The sequence below is a fragment of the Neovison vison genome, chromosome 7 (genome assembly GCF_020171115.1).
Source record: "Neovison vison isolate M4711 chromosome 7, ASM_NN_V1, whole genome shotgun sequence".
Taxonomy (NCBI): domain Eukaryota; kingdom Metazoa; phylum Chordata; class Mammalia; order Carnivora; family Mustelidae; genus Neogale; species Neogale vison.
The window spans coordinates 140,122,378-140,140,240 of record NC_058097.1 but is presented as its reverse complement, the minus strand read 5'-3'; the positions used below and the strand labels follow the sequence as shown (position 1 = coordinate 140,140,240).

At 39.4% G+C, this 17,863-nt stretch overlaps 1 protein-coding gene across 23 annotated transcripts in view; it reads right to left on the bottom strand.

Moving 5' to 3' along the window:
- Positions 1 to 17,863, bottom strand: part of DLG2 (discs large MAGUK scaffold protein 2) — a 2,052,576-nt gene that overhangs the window by 430,961 nt on the left and 1,603,752 nt on the right. The gene's annotated exons all lie outside the window — the stretch shown is intronic.

The following is a 17,863-nucleotide window of genomic DNA, read 5'->3' as shown; positions in this document are numbered from 1 at the left end:
GAGGCCTGAACCCTCAATGGAGTCCTAGTCAGCTTTATAAAGGCCAAACCTTTTTGGATAACGTTGTCTGAGGTGTCAAACTGTGGGATCCTCCGACATGGCTCCTTTGTAAACTTTAGTGTCACCTTAAGTATAAACTTTATAGAGACTTTCCTGACCCCATTACCCAGGACATCCTGTTATTTTTCACATCACCCTGTCCATACTTCCTATTTTTTCTGAGCATGAAATAATCTTGTTTGTTTTGTTTAATTTATAATTATTACTCTCACTACACCATAAATTTTATGAGGACAAAAACTACATTTATTTTGTTAACTATTTAGAGTAGAGTCAGTCCACATTCCATAAATATTTGTTGTATTCACATATGCATGAATAAATTGACAAAACTTCACACATTCATGTAGCAATTTTTGGGGGGTGTTGGACTTACCGAGAAGTCTAATTGCTTATATGATCTCAGTGATTTATATATAAATTGCCCCCCCAACAATTAGTTACAGAGAGTCTTCTACCGAGAGGATAATCACTTTAGTAAAATTTCTACTAAATGAATTAATTGGGAGATACTAAAACATTACCTAAAATAGCAGTATCTTTCAGTTGTTACAAACATGGGAAGTAAGATCAGGTACATTTCAGCCCTAGCTTTTGCCAAATGTGCATATATTACAAAGTCCTTGGTTATTAAAAAAAAAAGAAATCTCACAACTCTGTACCCCACTCTTTTAACATGTGGTCTGAAACTGCTACCAGTATCTTACAGGTAAGGTTAAGAATTGAAAGATCCAAATTCAAATGCAAGAACTATCTGGCAGTCTGAGTGGGAAGGCAACGAGCAGGTCAGCAAATAGGGCAATGTCCACAAGGCCAGATCCAGGTGTCAGTGCCCCTTGGGTCCATGAGACATCAGAGGCAGCAAGTGGTGGCCACCATATCCCTGATCAAAGGTACAGGAAGTACAGGTGGTGAACTTAGTGAGGGCATAGTTCGTGTTTCTATAGCTCCCGAAGTGGTCCCTGAGTGTCTTACAGTTGCTCAGTCAATGCTGCTTTTTTTTTTTTTTAAAGATTTCATCCATCCATCAGAGAGAGAGAGGGAGAGAGAGCGAGCACAGGCAGACAGAATGGCAGGCAGAGGCAGAGGGAGAAGTAGGCTCCCCGCAGAGCAAGGAGCCCCATGTGGGACTCGATCCCAGGACGCTGGGATCATGACCTGAGCCGAAGGCAGCTGCTTAACCAACCGAGCCACCCAGGCGTCACTCAGTCAATGCTTCTTAAACAGAGCAGGGGAGAAAAGAGGATAATCAAAGCATTAAAAATGAACTTTACCTAATTTATAGTATTACTGTGGGCCACTTGGGGCTTAGACACACTATCTAGAGAATTAGTATCTTCCCTAAGACAAAGCCTTCCACAACATAGCAAGGGATGCCTTCCTGGATCTCTTTGTTTTCAACAACACAGTTGAGGGGCTGAGGAGTGGACAGGAGGAATCAGAGGCTTATTTTGTCATTCAAAAAACTATCTCAATGGTAAGATGAGGTGCTTTGTAATGGAGTTGGCTTATCCTATCCCAATAGCTAATAAAATAACATTGACAAGAAGATTTTTAAGGTTTTCTTAATGAAATAGCCATTTCCCCCCCTCCCCCCCTCACTTTATGGAAGCTAGCATATATTCTTGTTCAGACAAGTGCTCCGTTTCCAGAAAAACCGAGTAAGTTGGTCAATTTCTGTTTATCAATTTTATAGAGTACACAAAATTCATAATGACAAACATTTAAAAAGGCAGCTGTAAGATTACTTTTAAAAAGTGCTTTTTATCAGTTTTTATAAGTAATTCACACTCTGTGAAGTGATGTAAAAGGAAAGATGCTTTCAGTTATCTACTGAAATACATCTTTTCAAATGGTCAGATTTGATACTGTTCTTGACCTTTTTGTGGGAGGAGTCTGTTTTTGCTTTGTTAATATACTCAGGTTTAGGAAGATTTATGTGTGTTTCTATGGTTCTGTAGACACAAAGATCCATGATGCCAGTCTGATAAAGAAAATTGGCTTGGGAGATCACAGTTCTGTCTGTACTGAAAATGGGCTTATCCACACAAAAACTCATCTTGAAAAGGGCTCTGTATTAATGAGATACATAACTATCAGTTAAATAAACTATGAGGAGGAATGTACCAACCCTGTGGGGATTTTTCTGCATAAGTGATCACAAGAGGACCTGATATTATACATTTTTGGCTCTATGATTGAGCTGCTGTGCCAGACACGACTTGACTGCCTCCCAAACATCCATTTAGTTTTTTCTTATTAAGAGTAAGCCAGGGGGCACCTGGTGGCTCAGTGGGTTAAGCCTCTGCCTTTGGCTCAGGTCATGGTCTCAGGGTCCTGGGATGGAGCCCTGCATTGGGCTCTCTGCTCAGCGGGGAGCCTGCTTCCACTTCCTTCTCTGCCTACCTCTCTATCTACTTGTGATTTCAATCTGTCAAATAAATAAATAAAGTCTTAAAAAAAAAAAAAAAAAAAGAGTAAGCCAGCTTTCCACTAGTCACTTTTCCTATAAAAACTATTTCTCAGTCTCCCTTGTAGGTAGACGTGGCCCACTGAAAATGTTAAGCCCGATGTAATTGGAGCACAAGATTATGTGGGACTCCTCTGATAGCTGCTTAACGGGGAGCTGACTTGGCTAGGACCCCTGTGATTTTGCTCTTTCCCATCTCTTCCCTTTGCTTACCTGGAACCTGGATATAAGGACTGGAGCTTCAGTAGTCATCTTGGACCATGAAGCAAATTTGAGAATAAAAAGAATATAGATAGGGGAGCATAATGGTCATTGTGTCACAGATGATAAGGAATTACACTATTCCACTTTCAGACTTTCTGCCTCTGTATTTCTTTTATGAAAGATAAAGTATATTTATGCTAGTGTCATTTTTTTTTGTTATAAATGGGACTTAATTTTAACAGATACCCACAAAACGTAAGATTGATAACAGAATACAAAGAAATACCTATAGATAGGGTTTACCAAAAGGGGCTAATATATCGAATTATGTTAGAAGTCCATCTGACAGGGGCACCTGGGTAGCTCAGTGGGTTAAAGCCTCTGCCTTCGGCTCAGGTCATGATCTCAGGGTCCTGGGATCGAGCCCCGGTTGGGCTCTCTGCTCGGCAGGGAGGCTTCTTCCCTCCTCTCTCTCTCTGCCTGCCTCTCTGCCTACTTGTGATCTCTCTTTCTCTCTGTTAAATAAATAATTAAAATCTTTAAAAAAAAAGAAGTCCATCTGACACCTTTTGTATACACAGAAAAATAGAAAGAATGCTATTCTCTGGTTTTATTGAGAGCCTGTTTAGAGAACTCACTGCATCTTTATTAAAAAATATTATATATATAAAATGGTAACTGATTTAAACTGCCAGTACAGGGCTTGAGAACAAAGGAATTGATGACTTCTTTGAGGTCATAAAATATTCTCATGATGATGTCATTTCAGTTAACATTGTGCCTTCTGCCTTGTAGGGCTGATTTAATTTTCTCAGGCTGCTATTGATTTGGCAGACCAAGAAAATGATGTTACCAATTTTCTCCTAGTCTTTTTACCTCAGTAGGTCTGTATTTTGAAACAAATTATCAGAATCAGATCTGGCTAATACATATATTAAGGGAAAAGATCCTACTTGGGTTGCACTCAGCAAAATGAAGAGGAAAAAACTTTCTCTGAACACTACAATAAATTCAAGATAATAAAAACTAGGCCCTGTACATTGTTCAGTGTTGAACTCTTAAGACCTTTACTTCTATCCCTTTGGAATCATTTTATGGACATATTAGTTCATGACTTCATGACTCACTTGTTTTAGTAAGATTTGGTGTTGGAGGCAAGCTTAGATAACTTGAAATTTAGATGAAGGACCTTGTATCTTTGCCTACGGTCACTTCCAAATTTTTACATGGTGGATGGATTCCTTGCCTCGGCTTAATTACTCATGATTCAAAGTCTGATCAAAGCAGAGAGACAATTATTACAGCTGCAGACTCATTTATACCTATCGCTCAGACTTTCACCCTGAATTTATTTACAAGTCATTTTGTGCAGTCACTGACTACTGAGTGGACATTTCAAATCCAGCTTAATTGTGAAAACACTTCTATTTCAGAAGATGGGTAGATGAAAAACATAACAAGACACCTGACAAACCTGACAGAGTCTTCTTGTAAGATTCACAATGTCCTCTTGCAACCAAAGAACTAAATTAAAAAGATCGGTGAGAATGTCCTTCCAAGTAGTGTAAAAATGGAGTTATATTTGAAGATTTCTGCCTGCTAGATTCACTAAGTTCCTAGGATTCTATTGTGTATAATGTACTATATAGGCCACAGTACAATATCCAGTCAGTACTACAACAAGCTACAGTCTGAGCACAGGAAATAGCATATAGAACGTACTTGAGAAATGTTTCTTGGAATAAATGGATTTTTTTTTAAAAACTATTCTCCACTGAGAGCAATGAAAGAAGATTTCTGGCTCTTTCAAGGAAGCCCTAAGTTATGCTGAATCTTCTAACTCCATTTAGAATTTTAGGACATCATTAATTACCGTAGGCTATCCAGAAGGAAACCCCAATGGTGTGAGAAATTACTGTCTTTAGGTACTTCGCGTGCACGGTTCACCCCCTCTAGAGGGCCAGGTTTCCTGCACCCGCAAGCCTGCCCGTGGTTCCTGTGAGAGTCACCCCACCAGCTCCCGGGCACACACCGCTCAAGCCTGAGTTCCAGAAGTCCTAATGCCAGCAGTCACCATTCTTAGTATTTCCCTGCAGTGACATTCTCTGTGACCTCTCCGCCAGACAGACAAGAAATGCCAATTTATGAGCTGTCACTGGGATCTGGGTGGCAGGAACAGATGCCACCATCACTTCCCATTTATTCAGTCAAGAAGCGCCACGGGGAAATGACTTTAGGCAGTGTGAATCAGCCAGTCACAAACTGAAGGAGCCTGTTTACCCCATTATAAACCTCCAGAGTCGCCCAGGTCAGGAGGTAATGAATATGGAATCCAGTCTGTGGTACCTCCTGTCTCTCCTCTTTCTATAAATGCCCCCAGAAAGGGGGGGAAAGAGTTAGAGATATGAGTGTAATCTCTAAGTGAATTTATAAACAAACCATTTATTTTGCTGCCCACTTATCAGAGGCCATAGATAAATGGCTTTGTAGTCTCTAGTGTTCAGCCATCAGCATTTATTTGCATATCTATGGGTTTATAATTGCATGCTCTTATAGCATATAATTAGCACACCCTGGCCCTCTGTGACCCCTCTTCTCTGAACTCCATTAGCACTTGCTATTTGTTCAGCTTCCTTGGCATTTTCAGTTGCTAATCTGCAAAGATAGTGCAGAGGGAGATGCTTCGTCCGACCCTCTCCGAAGGAAAACCACCCCGTCTGCAACTGACTCTTCCCATTTGTCCCATGGACTCCCACCCAATTCAGTTCCCTGCTCAGCCAAAGCTGCTTAAACCAGGACTGGGACTCTGATTCTGCAACAGTGACCTGTAGGACCTGTAGAGTATGGCTGGGAAGAGGGGGCGGGGGGGGGGGGGACATAGGCCATTTGGATTCGGCTCCTGAATATGAATCAAGGAGCAGAAAAAGAAATGGTCAGCTTTTAGCATGAGGGAAGGACACAGGCCTGTACAGGGTAGCTGTGGCTGTGTCTACTAATTAGAGTGAAACTTCCCAAGTTTCAGAACGAAGCTTCCCAAATTTTGTTGCTAAAGTGTCTAGAGATTCTTTGAATCCAGAAAACAGTCTGTGTTCCCTCTTTAAGGGACTTATTAGGGCTCATGCTATTAAATTTCTCTCCTGGCTCCCATATGACATCAGATGCATAATGAAAATCAACTACCACCTCCCACAATACTCCTTCCCTGGAGCTTAGGTCACATCGCTTGCTTACAATCAAACGAGTGAAAATAAAACAGACACTCGGCTTGTTTTTTACTATCGTTTTTAGATCCCCTCAACTAAATTATGCCACTCAAAGACAAAAGATAAAACCTTGGACCGCTATGTAATTCCACAGTCCCTGAGACCAACGCCTAACTGATCCTGTCTTTTATTTATTATGGGTTCCTTTGTATTATCTTCTAAAACACTGCATTAAAATATTATCTTAATTGCAGAGTTTTTTGGTGCCCCCTTAAATTTTGTGTCTGACGTGGTACTTCACTTGCTTCATCCTAGTCCTTGTCCTGTCTGTACCAGAGACAAAAAATATTTAATGTAGGGGTGACAGTCATTGTTAGTACTCATCTGTGTGGCACCTGAAGACAGGTCAAATGGATAGGACTTCCTTCCCTTAGAAGTACCAAGAGTGATTCACACCCTATTGAGTTCTTCATTCTCCATAAAAGGGACTGCTTTTTTCAAAGCCCAAAGGCTGAATCAGGCAGGACCCTCACCTCATTATACTGTCATTTTTGGTGCACCGGCCTCCTTCCTTCTCTGATTATTAGCTCTCAGAGGATCAGGCCCAAATCTCATTTATCTTTGTTTCTATATTGCTTTCCTGCAATATGCAAGAATATATGAGTGAAATACTGTCATAGGAAAGAAACAAAGCTATGGGGGTAGGGGAAGGGACCAGTATTTTTTTATTCTTTCTCCCTGAGCTAGAATTAAAAGGAAGAGTCTAAAATTACAGAAGGGAAGGATTTGAGTTATATATTTGTATGCTTTTGACCATAAATCTGTCATAAGGAATGATGTGGATGAATCTGCAAACTGCTCAGGTCTTCCAGCCTTCCCCCTGCTGCAGCCTCCCCTGCACACTCTGAAGGTAGCATCCAGCCCCATGCAGGAAACAGAACCAAAGCATCTGGTATACTGCTTGGCATAATTTGGAGGAAAACGTTTTGTTTTTTAACCTTACGAGAGTGCCTCATGTTCCCCTTTACACATAATGCAGTGTTTTGGGACCAAGGATGTAGAGAAGTAAGCAAAAAGGGTTGAATTCTAGGCCTGGGCTAATAGGTCTTAAGGGCAGAATTCCAGGGAGCCTAAAAGTAATGGTTTTGAAGAAAAGAGAATATAGGACCAGCTATGAACTATGTGGAGTAACAGGTGAACCCGGCATTATAACAGGAAGGATGAAAGAAGAAGCAGACTTCTCTTACATTGAGCGTTGAGCAGAAAAGTGTCAGCCCTTTGGTGAAGGTGCTGTGAGAACTCAAAGTACAACACAGAGAGATGCGGCGAATGAGTGGGTCTAGGTGATGTGTGAGCGCTCATCCATCTCCCTCATTCTAAGCACCATCAGGATTCCACCTTTCATTAGAGGCCTACTTGCACTATACTTGCTTTTCTGAAATGTGGCTTCTTTCTTGTAAGGATTTTAAAAAGCCTTCTCTACATAGCAACGAAGTTGTTAAGCTATAAAATTATACACAGAGGTAAACTATTACAGAACAGTGTGGTAAGTGCAAAGAAACAGAGCTAGGTTTGACTCTGGCTCTTCTAAATTTTACCCTGTGTGGTCTGTGGTTTCTCAACTTCCCTGAAACCTTACATTCTCATCGGTAAAGTGGGCACAGGAAGGTCAGCCTGAGAGGAACATAAAGCACGTAGCTCAGTGCATGGGATGCACCGTGAATTTACCAAACAGCAGTCAATCTTTTCTTTTCTTTTCTTTTAAAATAAATTTGACAAGCAACCATTGTGTAAAAGTCCAAGGTATGCAGTCCATTACTGTGATACATTTATGTATTATAATATGACTGCTGATGTGCTGATATTTACCTTACATAATTATAGTACAGTATTACTGTCTCTATCCATTATACTGAGCATCAGATCTCTACCACTTACTTACCGCTCCTTACAAGTTTGTACCCTTAAATACTACCACTCTTATGCTATCCACCCCCACCATCTCTTGGTAACCACCATTTTACTCTGTTTTTCATCTTTTTTTGAGGTGGGGGGAGGTAGACGGGAAGGGAGATAGAGAATCTTCAGCAGGCTCCATACCCAGTGTGTGGCTCCATCTCACCATCCTGAGATCATGACCTGAGCCAAAATCAAGAACCGGATGCTCAGCTGACTGAGCCACCTCACTACCTCACTCTGTTTTTATTTATTTATTTTTAAATTATGTTCAGTTATCCACCTTACTCTGTTTTTTTTGTTTTTTTTTTTTAATCTTGTTTATCACTTTCAGGCACTTGCGTTCACAGGGCTTCCTAGCCCCTGAGAATACCGCTCCCCATCAGGCAGTTCCTGTATTAGCCCGTTAATGTCACGTGGATTCTGTACAAGAGAGTAAAACAAAGGAAGTAACAAGCTGTGGTTTTCAGTATCACCAAAGGCACTGCATAATGTTGCTTTTTAAAGACTCACTTTGCTTCTGATATGGAAAAGATAATTGGTCATCTACCATAGCCCTCGGGGCTGATGCTCCCTTTGTATGAACCTCTCAATTATTTTCATTGTCTCTAACAACATAGCTCCAACTCCAACTCCTAATTTGTGCCTGCACCTTCATAATGATTTGCTTTCCTCTATGACTCACAGCTGTGGTGCCATATCAAATTGATGGGCCATAAGTAATTTGTTATTAGCAATAGTCTATGTACCATGATCTAAATACTTATTAAAGTAGGGTCAATTCACGGTTGCTCTGTATAAGCACCATTCTCAGTTATATTTTACTATGTTTGTTTATTGAGGAGAGAAATGGCTGTCGACAAGCTATACCATTTAAAGTTATTTTGAAACTTTTCAATTTATTAAGATGCTTTATTTTTTCAGAAGAATGTTTGAGTTTCAATAAAATTAGTCTCCCATGACTATGGATTATAAATGGTTCCTGCAGTTTTTTTTTTTTTTTTAATTAGAAGTTGAAAGTCAATGACCTTGACAACAGTGTCTATAATAGAAGTAATTCCAAAAAGGACCAGAATCACCGTACCTTGGTATTGGGTAAGTGTGTCCAGTTACAGTAGTATTTTTATGGCATTCTGAAAGATGTTGAAATAAATACTGTCCAAAATGCACAAGCCCAAGAATAATGGCTAGACCAAGGATTTTGACATGTGAATTATTTGAGCAAGGTTTACTATGCCCTATCACAGTGTTTAAATTCTTTTATTTTTATAAATCTAAAGGTTTTCTTTTCTTTTTAGTTGAATTCCTAGGATAAAATGTAAATCTACCAAAAAAGTAGGTTAATAGGCAGTTAGCATCCCGATGGAGAACAATTTTTTTTTTTTTTTAACTAGGCTCTATGCCCAGTTGGGAGCCCATTGTGAGGCGTGAACTCATGACCCTGAGATCAAGACCTGAGCTGAGATCAAGAGTCAGACACTTAACTGATTGAGCCACTGAGGTACCTTGGAAAAAAAAAATATGTATAAAATAAATGAAAGAAGTCATATAAAAGATGAGAGATTTGACTACATGACAATTGAAAGTAATAAAAGTCATACTTTTGCTAAAGTAAAAAAAGTCATAAGCCATAAGTTGGTAAAGCATCTTCTCAAATACATCTATTAATATTTTTAAGATGCTCTACAACTCTATAAGATAAACCATAAATTTTCAATAGAAAATAGACAAAGGCATTTACCATTCAATCACAAAAGAGAACACACAAACAACAAATAGACACACAAATATAAATGTTTAATCTACTAGGAATAAAAGTAATGCAAATTAAATGCTCTGCCTCCCCTTTTCCTGTTTAAAAATCAAGAAGGATTTTAAAATCAATAAATCACAATTTAGTTGTGATATGGTGAGCTAGACACTCATATTGCTGGTGCCACGGAGTGTTCAACTCCCTTACAACATTCCAAGAAAGCATTCTGGCAACGTATTTCAGAAGTTTTAGAAGTAATCCTGCCCCTTGGTACAGCAATTCTACCTTTAGTGTGCAATTCTAGTAAGAAAATAGAAATTGTGGACATAGGGTTCCATTAGAGAGAAAGTCACCGCGGTTTGTTATAAAAGAAAGAACAAAAGTAAACAATCAGAACGTCCAAAAAATAGACAAAAAGTGTGTAATGTGAGATACAGTCACATGATGGTTACTTGTCCAGCCATTCAAGATTCAAGAAAAATTCCAATGATACAGGAAAATGGTGTCCTTTATCATGCTGGATAAAAGTGTAATATGGAATTGTATATTGGATTGTGGGGACAGTGGGAGTGGAAAAAACTAGTTCTCTTAAGGAGCCTAAACTAAGAAGACAGGAAAGTAAAGGCTGTGGAGAGTAAGGATTGGGGTGCACATAGGGTTGGGGTGGGGTGAACACAGGATTGGGGTGGGGTGAACGAGGGCCTTCTAAGAAGTGGTAATGAATAACACATGCAAAGTTAAAGGGGAATCTAAACACATGTCCCACTCAGGAAGTTTAAAAAGGCTTGAGTAGGAGACAAACTTGAAAAGGTAGGCAAGTCTTGAGCACAATTCTAAAATCTACCAGTGACAGAAAACGATGGAGGTTAGTGCTCTCTGCACTGAATGTAATGAGAGTTCAATCATCTGTACTGTTCATTTTACATTCATCCATATATTTCATCTATATTTACCAAAAACCTCCCCTGTACCAGGCCCAGAGAGAGGTAATGTGTGTGTGTGTGGGTAGTGAATAAGATAAAATATTCCCTCTGCTAATTGAGCAAAATCTTGTTTACAAGGAAATTGGATTGCTAGCAGCAGAGGGAATCATTTGAGCTAGTGCAGGGGATAGGACCTATGTGCACGGGCATTCAGGAAAAGTTGCACTGGTGGAGCTCCAGAAGACGGGTTGCAGTGAACGGTTTCAACTCTAGAGCTTTCCCGTCAAGGTGACAACTTTCCTCTTTGTGCTACTTCCTTCTCTCTCTAGCCATGACCTTCTTTAACTGATACTTTATAAATGAGATACTCTCTACCTCACTGTTCCTGCTGCTCTTATTTCTGCTCCCTAATAACACCAACCTGCACACAACTCACGATAGACCCTTTTCATCATTACCTATCAGCTTCATTTTTCACTGACAGGTGTTCATTCAGGCTGCCTTTTAATTAAAAATTCCTGAGAGGACTCAATAGACCCAGCTCACTTTTTTTGACTGAACCAATTGCCGGGCACCGGCTAGCCTCTGGATTAGGATCCTTCGGGTCAAGTACACCTGTTCATTTGCTGGGGGATGAGCCACCTGACCCTTTCGGTTTTACCCTTCCAACAGGGATGTAGGCAGGGCACAGCGGTCTGAGGTGAGTTAGGCATCCCACTGGTATTCTTAGATTTGACCTGATGGGTAACTAAACACATCTTTGTTATTTCTGGCCCGTACTATTCAAAAATGGTATAGAGAAAGAAAGGGCCATTTCTTTTGGATACAAATTTGAAACAGAAAAGTCTGAAGGCTTAAAAAAAAAATATGGGGAACATCACAAATGTCCCCAAAAGAAGGCTCAAAGCTTAATTATCTCCCCAGGGTTTCTGTTTATTATGATAATAAAAAAATAATCTTATGGAACAAAACATTTACCTCTACGATAGTTTTCTTTTCTCAGAGACTACAAAATTATTTATACCTATAACATCTAAACCAGAGGTTTCTGGATCTGATAAGATCTTGAGTTTTTAAAATCACACCTACATAAAAATTTCTGAACACGTTTAGCCAAATCGTATATTCTAAAATAGTATGCAAAATGTTAATTTTGCTATCTACTTCTGTATGCCAATTTTACATTATTAATACAGAGTCTGTAGGGGAGAAAATACTTTACACCTTAACTGAAAGAAAGCTCAGATTGAGTATAACAGCAGCTCCTAGGAGGAAAAAAAATAATGTTCAAATATAATTTGTACTTATCAACAGGAAGGGTGAGGCGGCTTTAACCAAATCACTTAGATGGATTTCTTTTCCATCCCTTTGCAATGGTCCGTTTTCCTCTATTTCATGCAGCTGTTACACCATTTACTCTTCCGGGCCTGTTACTGCAAGCAAGTTATAAAGATTGCTTTATGGCCAGGGAGAGAGGATAAAACATCCATAAGAACAAGAGACAGCTATAGCATTGCCTTGCTCACTAGGGAGAGGACCACCCACTAAGGGTTTCAGGCCAAGACACAGACTAAGGTCCTGAATTCCCTTGAGCTGATACTTCAAATTTCTTCAAAATTTACACATATTGATCCTTCTTCCAATCCTGTATTTGTATATGTAAATATATCTGGTGTTCCTAGTCCCTAAGAAGAGTCTTGCTCCCATTTTCTCCCAAAACCTTCTGACGTATACCTGATTATAGATTTTTCTGCTTTCTTAACTCCCATACTGCCACTTGGTTTTGTACTCTGTTGTATTTTAAATGATAAAAGTAACAACTACGTACACATATCTTGGGAATTTACTAGGAGGCAGGCCCTGTGTTACATATGCTTTATAGATTCTACATCCTGTAATTCTCCCATAGATCCTAAGATGTATATAATAATAGTATCTGCAAGGCTTAGAACTACTTGCCTCCCCTCACGTGGCTGACTTGGTGGTGGTGGGGCTGGGCTATGAAACCAAGTCATTTGGCTGCAAAGTCTGGGTGTGTAACCACTGTGCTGTCTTTTTTCTAGCATAAACTTTCCTCCAAGGATCTACCTGTATTCCTGGTCATCTTGGCAATTATAGCCCCTCTTTCAAAGGCAGTAGAGGATAGAATAAAGAGAGCAAGCTGTGAGTCTGATGGTCTGGACTTAAGTTCCAGCCCTATTATGTTTGCAAGGCATGCGATAATGGGCAATTTGTTTACCGCTAAGCCTCAGTTTCTCCTCCTGTGAGCAAGAACCGTGCCTTCAGAGTATTACGTGAAATGATGCTTGAATACCATTTAGTACAGTGCCTGACAGTCACTCAGTAAATGCCATGACCATCCCAGGAATCAGAACAGGAAATCTGGCAGGGACCTGGTTTATATGCCCATTTCTAGCCATTTTTGTGGATGAAAACTCATTCTTAAGAGATGATTTCCTCATATGATGACAAAATGATGTCTACAGTCATGCCCAGGGTTGTCAGATACAGCAAATAAGAACAAAGAATGTTCAGTTAAATCTGAGTTTTTAGTTAACCATGAATAATTTTTAATATAAATGTTAATACTGCCTGGGACATATTTATACTAAAGACCTATTCATTGTTTATTGTTGCTGAAATTCCAATTTAACTGGACGTCATTCCTTGATCTGGCAGCCAGCTGGCCTCTTTGCCATTGAGCTCCTGTCAATGGCCAGTATTCTGCCTCATAACACATTCATTCAAACTGTGGTGTAGTTTACATTTTTATTCTGATGCTCCTTTTGTTTTCCTGCATTAAGTCAGCAAATGTGCTTTATTTATTTTTGTATACTCAGTACTCAACATTACATTTCTGTATCTGTGCCCGAGTTTATATCTATGCCCAAATCTATATGCAGATCCTTAATTTTAGATGAAAATTTGATCTCGATCACAATATATATATATTATTATGCGATTGCTTTATTTTTTACATTTACATCTTCTGACAGACATCCTTCTAAGTGAGCACACACAGCACCACCTACATTTTCTCTAATAGCTGCAAAGACCCTTCTCAGACATCGGTGCTGGTGTATGTATAAACAGCTGAACCTATGACCCAGAAATTTCACTTCCAGGAATCCGTCCTATGAAACTGAGTACAACAGGTGTACCTAAACTGTCATTGTCACAAAGTCTGTGAAAGCAAAACACTGGAAAAGCCACGTATGTTCATTTGTATTGAACAGACATGTAGGTATTAAAAATATTGCCGTGTGAGAGCTGATGACATGGAAAGATATGCACAACATAAAATTAACTGAAGAAAGCAGGTGAAAACAGTGTATGCAGTTTAACCCAGTTTTTGTAAACAATAAAAAAAATGAAATATGATTCCAATTTTATAGAATAGAGAATGAGAAAAAAATTTGGAAGCATACGCCAGAGCATTTGCTGAACAGCATTCCTGGGAAGTATGTTCACGTTAGATTTTTATTTTCTCTCAGTATTACATGTTTTCTAAAGGACTTTTAAAGGACATTAAAAATTGTTCATTGTAGAAACTGAGCATCTGCAAATGAATCTGCCATGAATCAGCCTATGTAGCATATACTGCCAATTTCATGAGAAGCAGATCTGTATGCCTACCTGTATATCTGGAAAAGTCACTGGCATGCTAATGGTGCTTTCTCCGAGTGGTGGGATTATAAGCAATTTTGATTTCCTTGATTATATTTTCCTGTATTTTTAAATTACTATATATATATATATATATATATATATATATACACACACACATATGTATATATATATGTGTGTGTGTAAGTGTATGTATGTGTGTGTATATATATATATATTTTTTTTTTTTTTCTAGTCCACAAGACTATTTGGAATTTGTATTGGGTCTTGTGCAATTAAGCCCCAGAAATTGACATATTCTCAAACAAGTCAGAAATAAAAAATAAGTTTTCCCACTTTAGGGGTAGTTTTTCTTTAATATTGAGCAACTTTCATTTCTATGCGATACACAGGTACTAACAAGGTATTACATGAGTGGCAATGCAGCATTATGAATAACTGGTTGGGACTAACACGATGGCTTAGCTGGCATCACCATATTTACTGTTTAAAAGTGTCAGAATCTCAAATGTCTTCAGTTATGCAAATACGTTCATTTATTAAGAGGATCCCAGTTAAGATTTAGTCTACTTCAGGGAAACTATGTGCTAGCCAGAATTCTTTTATAGAAGTGATGATAATTAAAACAAATCAACAACTATAGTCTTTTTTTTTAACTAATGCATTTACTCATTCATCTAACATCTATTTATGGATTTAGAGAACATACAGGGAGGCTATGAACACAGTGGGTAGAGCATGAGCTCGCAGGCAACACAACCCGGGTATGAATACTGTTCTGCTGCTTACTTAGCTGTGTGACTGGGGAAGTTACTTAAGGTGCCAGAATCTTGGCTGTCTTACATAGAAAGGGATTTACCTTAAAATCTATCTTATAGGCCTGCTGCGAGATTAAATGAGATAATCTATGCAAAGCTTTAACAAATCACAGCCATATGGTAGGTGCTTAGTCAATAGCTATTTTCATGTGCTAATCTAGGTGATGTGCACGATAAATCACTGATCCAGACATAGATACCTTCCTCAAGCCTCATTTTTTCTTGGAGAGGCTGTGTGTGTGTGTGTGTGTGTGTGTATAGTAAAGGAGACCAAAACTGGTTAACCATGATGGGAGGAAAAGATAGACTGTCTTGGGAATTCAGATTAAAACGAAATGATATCCAGCAGGGAGAATCTTCTCAGGAGGTACTGGAGCTGGGCCAGGACCAGTGGATAGGACTGAAACACATGAAAATGAAGAGGGCAGTGGTTGAGGGAAGCCTATTTGGTCAAGGGCATTACAAGAGAGGGCAGGGTGGCTGGTAAAGTCAGTTAGTTACCTGTTCAGGTTGATCAGAGCATGGAGGCACAAAGGAGGAAAGTGTTAAGATATTATGAAAATATAACAATGTACAACATACAAACCCATTTATAGGAGAACTTTCATTTTAATAAACTCTCAACTCTTGGGGACATTAAGTGGATTATGTGTGTCTGAGGAATTTTACACATATTTAGTCTCTTACATAGTGACACATTTTAGTGAAGCACAGACCAAGTTGAGTCCCATCTCTACTACCTATTAGCTGTGCATTTTTATTTTTTCAAAGATTTTATTTTTTTGACACCGAGAGAGAGTACAGGCAGAGAGGGAGAAGCAGACTTTCCACTGAGCAGAGAGCCTGATGCGGGGCTCGATCCCAGGACCCTGAGATCATGACCTCAGCCGAAGGCAGATGCTTAACCCACTGAGTCACCCAGGCATCCCTAGCTGTGCATATTTAGACAAGCTACTTAATCTTTCTCATTTTCAGACCTGTGCAATTGTGAGAGATAGCACATGCAGCACTATTGTGAAAATGAATAGGAAAAAAGTATCTAAATGACTTATCAGAATGCTTGAGATTGGCAGAACCCAGCAAATATTAATCAGACTTACCAGACTATTCCCCTCACCATTTCCTAAACCTCCTCTCCCTCTCTGTCAAACGCAGTTTTGAGACTGTCATTCCGATCACACTCCTGCTCACGCTTTGAGGAGTTTTAAGTAAAAGAGCTCTCCTTGTACGCTGTTGGCCAAAGTATTTCTAGTCGGTTGAGTAAGAGAACACGTCTCACAAAAGGATGAGATGCCTTTCATTGGGGTCACTTTAGGGAGAGGACTCCTGGCTTATCTGGAGGATCCAGAGAGATCGTGACTGGACCAGTACATCCAATGAAAATGAGAGCTGCTGGTCAATGAACTACTATAATGAATGAAGATACAGTAACAAAAATCAGATGGAGGAGATTTTTCTTTTCCTTTTTAAAAACTACCAATAATGATGAACCCTCCAACTCCTCCATCTAACCAATCTGGAAAAGATTTGGCAGATGGGAGAAGGTTCGAATGTTGTATTCTGATCACAGCTATTTGGCATCTGGGATAGGTCTGTGAGATGATGAACAGCGAGTCCTACCTCTGACATGCATTTTGCCATAAGGATACTGTCTGTTCTTCTGTAACGTGGTAGGTAGCTTGTATTTAAGGAACTTAGAATTATCTAACATTCCTATATAAAAACATTTGTTTCACAGAAAAGGGGGATTAGGAAACAGAGCATTTCTTAATTGCACTAACATAAGATGCTTTTTCTTTCTTTCTTTTTGAAATTTATTGAGTCAGGGCAGAGGGAGAGAAACTCAAGCAGACTCCTTACTGAGTGCAGAGTCCAACACAGGGCTTGGTCTCACATCCCCAAGATAATGACCCGAGCGGAAACCAAGAGTCAGATGATTAACCAACTGAGCCACGCAGGTGCCCCAATATACTAATTTGTGTTTTGAACTTACTATGCCTTTTTCTCCCCAAGTTGGCAGCAGATATTTGGATGCTTGTGTTTTCTTGTCTCACTGGAGATAGGTATACAGAAGGGAAAGCAAAATTTCCCAAAGAGACTCTCTTCCCAGTTTTTGTTTTTCAAAAATCTGAGCTCCTAAAAGATTGACATTCAGGGAGGAAATTAAAAAAGGCAGGCAGAATAGAAACCTATTATTAGATGTAATTTGACTTGAAGGAAATAAAGTAATGTGTCATTTTTTTAAAGGTATGTTTATAGAGTAAAAGACATACCTGCAATAGCCAGCAATTTTAATGATAAAGTCTGAACAAACTCTGCTTTGGGTAACCTTGCTTAAGAGTAATACCATTTCTTTTCACGTTGTCACTAATACTGTCAGTGTTTTAGGGTTATCCAGTTTTTTTTTTTTAAAGATTCATTTATTTATTTGACAGAGATCACAAGTGCAGAGAGGCAGGCGAGGGAAGCAGGCTCCCTGCTGAGCAGAGAGCACACCGCAGGGCTCGATCCCAGGACCCTGAGATTATGACCTGAGCCGAAGGCAGAGGCTTAACCCACTGAGCCACCCAGGCGCCCCGGGTTATCCAATGTTTTATAAAAATTAGCACTATTGGGAAAATGCCTGGTCATGTTTTTGTCCAATGTGCTCCATTTTGCTTTTACTGCTGGTCATCTGATTTTTCTGAAGTCAAAGACATGAATTTAAGCCAGTGATCGTGGAACCTCCCTGTGCATCAGAATCACCTGTGAGGGTTTTGGTTCTGTTTTTAGTATTAATATCTGAATTCTATCCTTGGACACCCAGATTTGGTAGATTTGGGGTGTGACTCAGGACTCTGCGTTTACAC